Below are 8,344 nucleotides of genomic sequence, written 5' to 3'. Positions count from 1 at the left end.
TGATAACCCGGGACGCGCGCCCAGCGCTCGCGCCGGAGCTCCTGCAGGCAGAGGCTGGGAGCGCCCGGCACCCCGGCTCCGCCGCCCACCTGCCGCTGCGCCACCGAGAAACGCGCGAGAAACGCGCCGCTCGCCGTCTCCGTGAAGTCGTGGGCTTTGAGGGCGCAGGGACAGGAAAACTCCAGCCCAGGCTCCTGCATAGACCGACGCGACCCGAGATGGTCACAAGCGAGGGTAGTACCTGGCAGAGAGACGCTGGTAGGGAAGACAGTGGGGGCGGGGAGAAAGTTCGAGTGCTAAAAACTCTCCCGAGCCACGACGTAGGGTAACGTTGGCGCCCTCCGCCCTGGGTCAGAAACCGGTTAAGTCTCAGCCGCCCCGTCGGGACAGTGCGGCCCCAGAACTCAGCACCCTCCTGGGGCTCTCTGGAGGGTTTTGCACCGTGCAGTCTAGTAAACACAACAGTGTGTGCGTGTGCGTGTGTGCGTGTGTAATTTCCTGACCTGCCTCCAATTAGGTCTTCTATTTTTTTTAGTTAAGTTTATTGGTATTTTTTTAGGTATGCATTATGATCACATTCATCACAGGGAATTTGTACCTTTACATGCTGTATCTTGATTCTTTTTTTTTCCCGCTCCACTCGCTTCAACCATCCTTACTTACGAACACTTTGCTTCCATTTTTTTCCTTTACATGGCTGTGTTCTACACTTCTATATTATCTCAAGTTGCATACATATTTTTACTTACCTGCCCAACTGACTGTAAATTCCTTGACAGCAAGGATCATTTCTTTCACTCTGATTTGTCCTCCACCAGGATGTTAGTAGATGCTCAAGAATGACAAGTTCATCGCTAAACCCTCCATAAACAACATGGAGTTGTGACTGACTCTTGCTCAAATTTCAGAATTTGCTGACAAACTGGTCACTACAAATTTAAAATGTTCCAAGACGCATATTAAAAGAGTTCCTATAGCTGAGTTCACTCTTCAAAATAAGTTCTAGAGTGTAGTAAAAAAGTAAGAATAAAAGAGTAAGTGATTAGAGACCAATTGGAGTTAAAGCAGTCTGGTTTTGCTGTAATATCGGAGTTAAAGAGCCCAGGATTTAAATTGGAATTGGATGTGAGTCACCCTTGCTACTTGTGTGAGTTTAATCATGACTCAGTTAAATCATTTGTAAAATTAGCTAGTGGTAATGCTTCTACATAGAACTGTTGTAAGAATTAGAAATAATTAAAATAATGTATTTATTCAGTATAGTAAATACTCAGTAAGTGCTTGTGTGTATCTACACCTACAAATGCATTACCATGAAGTAACAATGTCTACTCCCCTTGAATATGGTACAATTATATGCTTTCATGATACTCTTTTTCTTCCCTCACAGAACTTATCAAAGTTTATTTTGGGGGCAAGCATTCCTTTAATACTGTCTCCCTTCTAAAGGAAGAGTTAATTCCTTTAATACTGGCTAGACAATGAAATTTGTAAGGACAGAAACCATTTCTATGTAAAGACCTATCCCTAAGACCTGATATATGCCTACATGTAGGAGATGTTCAAAGAATATTTTACTTTGAATCAGGGAATGTTATTCTGGTTTAATCAAATGCTTACTAGAGGGTTTGGGGTTTTTTTTGTTTGTTTGTTTGTTTTGGTGGGTTTTTTTTGTTTTTTTTTTTTTTGTTTGTTTGTTTTTTTTTGTCATTTTGAGACAGAGTCTCACTATGCAGCTCAGGTTGACCTTGAGCTCACTTTGTAGCTCAGGCTGGCCTGGAACTCACAATACTTCTGCCTCAGCGTCCCGAGTGTTGGGATTACAGGGGTGCGCCACCTCGCCCAACACTTACTAGAGGTTGAGATTGATTTAAGTAGATTTTTAAAATTTTGAGAACATTAACAATATAGAAAAATACAAAGAATAGCATATCTATACCCAAATTCTCACCATTCAGAATTAACCTTTCTTTCTTTCTTCCTTCCTTTCTTTCTTTTTTAACAGTGACAAAGTTTATTTGAAAAGCAAAAGTGAAGAGTGAGGGGGAAACTCACTCTTCAGAGTAAGCTTGGGCCAAGTAAAAGAGGAAAGCCCAAGATAAAGGTATACCCTGGAGGACACAGGGTGGACTATCGTAAGAAAAGCCAGCTAGCAAGTTTTTCATGCTGTTTGTGTCCTTTCATGCCATCCAAATCTCGAGGAAATCAGTGAGAATATCTACATATGGGGCCTGAGAGGTGTTGCTGTGATCCCACATCTCATACTGAGTTGGGTCTAGGCCGTCCTGTTATTGGGTAGCTCCTTCTAAAAGTGGCTCACCAAATAAGTGTTGGACAGGGTTCTGAGTTGCTCGCCTCTCCTTCTGGAGTTGGATTCCAGGTTCTTCTCATCTTGAGCAAAGAATTGAGTGAAACAAGCAAAATGCAGTGACAAAGTTTATTTGAAAAGTAAAAGTGAAGAGTGAGGGGGAAACTCGAGAGCTTAGGCCAAGTAAAAGAGGAAAAAGCAAGATAAAAGAACACCCTGGAGAAAGCAGGGCAGGCTATTGTGAGGAAAGCCATGATAATAGCCTCATGAGGTAAGCCACAATAACCTCCTACTATATTTAAAATCCACTTTAACTGTCTCCATATAACACCCCTAGAAGCAATTATAACCTAAATTTAAAGTCTATTTTTGTCTGTAACATTTTGTGTATTTTATTTAATTAAATGGTTTCATATTGAGTGCTGCAAAATATATATATAAGAATATATCAAGCCAGGCATGGTGGCATACACTTGTAATCTGAGCTCTCAGGAGGCTGAGGCAGGTGGATCACTGTGAATTTCTATTGGTTTATTGAAAGGAAGAGTTAATGCTTAATTGTTTGGTCCATCTTGCACACCTATATCTGGTAAACTGAGCAACTACTTTGAAATTAACAATATGTAGTATAACAACCATTGTTAATTTCATATATCTTGTTTTGAAATTGTGTATCATTTTTGGTTTTTGTTGGGCTTTTTTGTTTTTATTTTATTCTCTTTAAAATAAAAAAAATTTTTTAAAAGGCCATCTTGGGCTATGTAGTGAGTTCAAGGCCTGACTTAACTGCATAGCAAAACCCTGTCTCAAAAAAAAAAAAAAAAAAAGAAAGAAATTCTGGTAAGGTTGTGGGGAAAAAGGAGTAAAGGAAGCCTTGTACATGTAAAACTAGTACAGTCACTGTGGAAATAAGTATGGTGATTTCTAAACAATTAAAAATATAAATTACATTTTACTTAGCTGTATCTCCTCTAGGTATCTTCTAAGGCATCATATTACACTGATAGATGCATACCAATGTTTATAGCAGCATAATTCAATAGATAAATCTTGGAAGCAGCCTATACATGCACTAACAGATGAATGGATAGAGAAAATATGGCATACATACACAATAGAATACATTCATCCATACAGGATAAAGTTGAGTCATTTGTAGGAAAATGGATGCACCCTGAGACCATAATGCTAAGTGGCTATGTGAAATAAATCAGACACAGAAGGTTAAGTATTCCATGATTTCTCTCATATAAGAAATACAAATTTTAAAAATTTAAAGAACAAAATAAAAGAGAGATGATAAGAAACAGGGAGATAGACTATGTGGAGGCAGGAAGGGGAACTGGGTATGGAGGAGAGAGGAGAAAGAGGAGCGGGAGGGGAAATAAAAAAGATCAAGATGTGGTACGTGCACGTAGCAATTACCTCAGGAATTGCTACATACACATAATGTATTTGTAATGTATTGCAAATATATACTAAATTTAAAATTTTGATCAGAAAAACAAAAGAAAGATTACTTTCAGTAGAAACTGTGAAAGGAAGCTGTAGTGTCATCTTATTTCATTTAGATCCTTGAGAATGAGTAGGATTCAGATAGACCTGTGGTCCTGAGGAAGGAATTTCTATTGGATTAAACATCAGCAAAACCCCCAAAGCTGGAAAGTACAAAACATTTTCAAAGGACAATTTAAAAAAATCCAATTCCACTTGGCTATTAAAGTGGAAAATAAAGATTAAGAACACTTCTTAAAGCTAAATTGTGGATAAATTTTTTTCAGTGCTGGGAATTGAACCCAGGTCCTTGTGCTTATGTGCAATCTACCATTGAGCTACATTGAGCCTTGCGCATAATCTTAAACAACAGATTAAGGAATCAAAAGTTGAACATACGTATAGCATGGACAATGGGGAACCAAAACAGTGTTGGTTGTGATATATCTATATAGCACTGCAACACTGAATATAAATTATTTTTCACATCTTTTCTCCTATTAGTCTATGCTTTTTATGTGGCACATAATAAATCCATAAATGTTTCCTCAGTGAATGAATGAATAATCTATGATACCCAAGAATCTATTTGAAGAGGAGAAATGGAAGACATAAAGACCTCTTTGGTAATTCCAAATATCTTCTCATGAGTTGTTAGTGGCCTCAATTTCAATAATGACAGGAAAAGAAAAATTCCCTGAATATAATGCTTCTACTCTATTGTTCTTAAAAACTGATATAAAGTGTATTTGTTAACATCAGTACAGTGACTTGGAGTAACAGGGTGATTTTTTAATAGACTATGAAGCTATATTTTGTAATTTCTAATCTATTTGCCCTTTTAAACAAATACAAATAAGCTACTATTTGTAAGTCATTAAAAGTACATATACTGAAGGTTAGTAAGCTCATTAAGCCTACCTGGCCATTAAAAATGAAACATATGGGGCTGTTCTGGGACTGGGAACTGATACAGAGAAAGTTGCAGAAAGATAGAGTCAAGGACATCTAATAATAATACTTGAAACTGGTACAGTGTTTTACAGTTTTCAGCTGGGAAATAAAGCACTGCTGAAGAAATATTGAGTTGTGCTGGCCAAAAGTACCGTACTACCATTTTAATTTCAGTTGGATTCTAAATACGGCTTATAACTCATTATTATTATGAATATAACTTAATATGAATATAACTCGTTATTATTCAACTCTAATTGATTAGCCCCTTACTCTCCATTTTATACACGGGAGGAGTGGTTAAGAAAAACTGTATCTTGGGCCAGGAATATAGCTCAGTGGCACAAGCGCCTGCCTGGCAAGTGCAAGGTCTTGAGTTCGATTCCAGGTACAAAAAAAAAAAAAAAAAAAGAAAAACTGTGTCTTAATCAAGGCCACTAGTAAGTGGGTAGCAAAACCAGAAGTCAAATTAAGTTTGTTAAATCCTGAACCTAGTAAAATTTCCCTTCTACACCAAAGCTGTTTTGCCTAGGAGCCAAATTTGAGGGCAGCATGAAAGAAAATGACCATATATTATTTCTCCTAGGCAAGGATTCAGATTTGGCTAGAAAGGACTATCCGTGTGATTAACTTAGAAGAGGATGAGAAGTTAGGTTTCCCAATGAAGAATGAGAACCATTCCACTGTCTATAGTCAAATAGTAAAGCTGGAGGGGAAAAGGAGAGAAAAGAAGGCAAGAACAGGAGAAAAGAGAAGAGCAGAGGAAATGGAATAGCCGCAGTGACTTGTGGCAAGAGACATTAGTAATATTAGCAGATAGGATAATGATGAAACCCAAAGTAAGACCTTGTTGATATTCAGCTTGTTTAGAGTAAACATGAAGGTCAACAATGTTCTTGGGAGAGACTGGAGGGCATTCTTGGCATTTGCCAGCTCTTTTCAAGATCAGCCTAAACATTGGCTCCGATTAAAGTAACATCAGCTTGTTGATGTTAGCATTATCGTTCTAATGCTTTACATACAAAGGTCAACATAAAGACAACATGGAGCCTATAGTCAATTTGTAGAAACAGACATTAAACAAATAAACACATAAATATGTAAATACAGATGGTGAAAACATGCTATGTAAGTCGTTTGGGAATATGCAAGATGTGTTTGGGAATAACAAGTATACTCAGTTGATTGGAACAGAGTTCGTGGTGAGAAGCAGTAGACAGGAGATACTGTGAAAAGCTTTAAAATGTTAACTTAAAGAATCTGAATTTTCTTAGGTTGGCAGAGAGAAACCGATAAAAGTGTTTGAGCAGGAGAATAACACAATTAAAGGCGGTGCTTTAGGAAGATTAATCAGACAGAAATACAATGGGATGGATCAGGAGAATAGAGTCTGGAAGCAGAGGATGAATATGAGCAGGTAATAAAAGCCTGTAGAGAGCAAAGGACACAAAGACATCTAGACATAGGGCAAATAGGGGCTGAAATCTGGACTTCATTTGCCCATCCCTGTACCTACAGCCTTGCATCTGTAGGGTGTTTTTTGCTAACTTTCACCAAGGGACCACAACCTGTGTGAGCTCTGTTTGAGCCCTCTCCCCTGTTGAGAGAGTTAACACATTTGAAAGAATCATGAAAGTCTAAAAATACTCCTTTAATAACATCGCAGTGTCCAAGGTGAAAACACAAATGACCAAGAAGAATAATGATATTTTAAGACAGCTCTTTTAATGTCTGGAAAATTTTGAACCAACCTTAGAGACAGAGTTTTAAAGTTATATTTGTGAAATATCATCAAGCTCTCAGGATAGAGTGGAAATCTGTGATGAGGTATGTTGTTTTGGTGGATATTTGGCAAGGGGAAACAATATAATACAGGACATATTTTTTATAACATTATTTATAATAGTCATCCAAAGAATGATATACAAGAGAGTGCAGGAAATCTGTCCACACAGTAAGACCAAGAAATCTAACCGAGGGCCTGGATTCCATGGAAATGTCCTGCATGAGTCCAGCTGAAGACCTAGAGCTCATAACAGTGCTTCCCACGAATCCAACTGGAGGCCCAGAGCCCATAAAAATATCTCATGCAGGCCTGTTTCATGGATCTACACCGGGAAGGCCCAAAGATCAGTAGTGGAATCTAGGAAATCTATGCCAGCGGGATGAAAGATCTGTGCTAGCAGGCTAAGGGATCTATACTGGAGCCAGGAAGTGATGCTCAACATAAGAACCAGAGCTCCCCTGAAAGATACCAGCCATCCTCAGCAACAATGAAGTCCTGAGCTCCTCCAATGATCAGAATGGCTGAGTTCCCATCAGGAAAGCCAAGACAGAAAGCTTCTCCAGGAGACTGGCAGTGCACCATCTTCCCCTATGGAGCCAGGAAGTGATACTCAAAGTGAGGACCAGAGTTCCCCCAAAGTAAACCAGAGCTATTCTCAGTGCCAATAAGGTCCCGAGCTCCTTGGAGGATGAAAACAGCCAAGTTCATCAGGAAAGCCAGCATGACACATTCCTCCAAATGAACCAACAGCTCCTTATAGCTTCTACCAGCTCCCAACAGCCTTTTTCAGTTCCCAACAGCCTTACTACTACTTTTCCAGTTCTGCCTCTTACGCTGCTGGCATCAATCCTCAGGTGGGCCTCCCATACCCAGCACCATGCTGACTCAGTTCAGCGGGGTGTTATAAGTTGACCACCAGCTATCAATCCACCACATGACAGTAGAGAGCAGAATTAGGCTCAGAGATGAGGATTCAGATATCATCTGGTAAACAAACCATATGCAACTCAGTCATGTACGTAATAATGGAATTTATATCAGCTTTTACTTCAAAATATAGAAGAATGCTGGTCATAGTGGCACATGCCTATAATCCTAATACTCAGTAGGCTGAGGCAGAAAGATCCCACAAATTTGAGGCCAGCCTGGGTTACATATGGTAGTGAGGCCAGCCTGAACTACATAATGAGATCCTCTCTCAAACCCTACCCTCAAATGTAGAAGAGTGACACCTAAGCTTCTTGTAATGCTAATTTTGTTTGGGTACATATTAAACACTAGATGAAGGTAGGATGGGAAAAGATATTTAGGACATGACAAGGAAGACCATGATTAAAATGATATTCAGTGGACTGGACCTGTTACTCAACTGTGGTGTTTTTCTTGTAGTAGATTTTGTGATTGTCTTCCTTAAATTTATCACACTTCTCTCCAGTTGTAGAGCAGCCACAAAATTAGAGGAATGTAGCTCCCAAGATAATCTCCAGTTTATCTAATCAATTGAAGTAATCCCATATCTTATCTAAAAGTGATTTATTTAGGGATAAAATGATGTAAGTCAATCAGTATATGGCTCTTTGCTGATAGTTTGAGTTTGATTCAGAGATTAACATAACCCTTTGGGCCAATGAGATATGTAGTTTGCTAGCAATTTATAAGAAAAAGTAGCTGGGTGTGGTGACACATGCTTGTAATCCCAGCATTTAGGAGACTGTGGCAGGAGGATTTCCAAGGGTTTGCAGGTACCTTGGGTGGCTTAGTTCAAGGTCAGCCTGAACTACATAGCAAAACTCTGTCTTAAA

Source organism: Chinchilla lanigera, unplaced genomic scaffold, assembly GCF_000276665.1.
Source record: "Chinchilla lanigera isolate Chin_1 unplaced genomic scaffold, ChiLan1.0 scaffold00063, whole genome shotgun sequence".
Taxonomy (NCBI): Eukaryota; Metazoa; Chordata; class Mammalia; order Rodentia; family Chinchillidae; genus Chinchilla; species Chinchilla lanigera.
Note: the sequence above shows the minus strand (reverse complement) of the source record.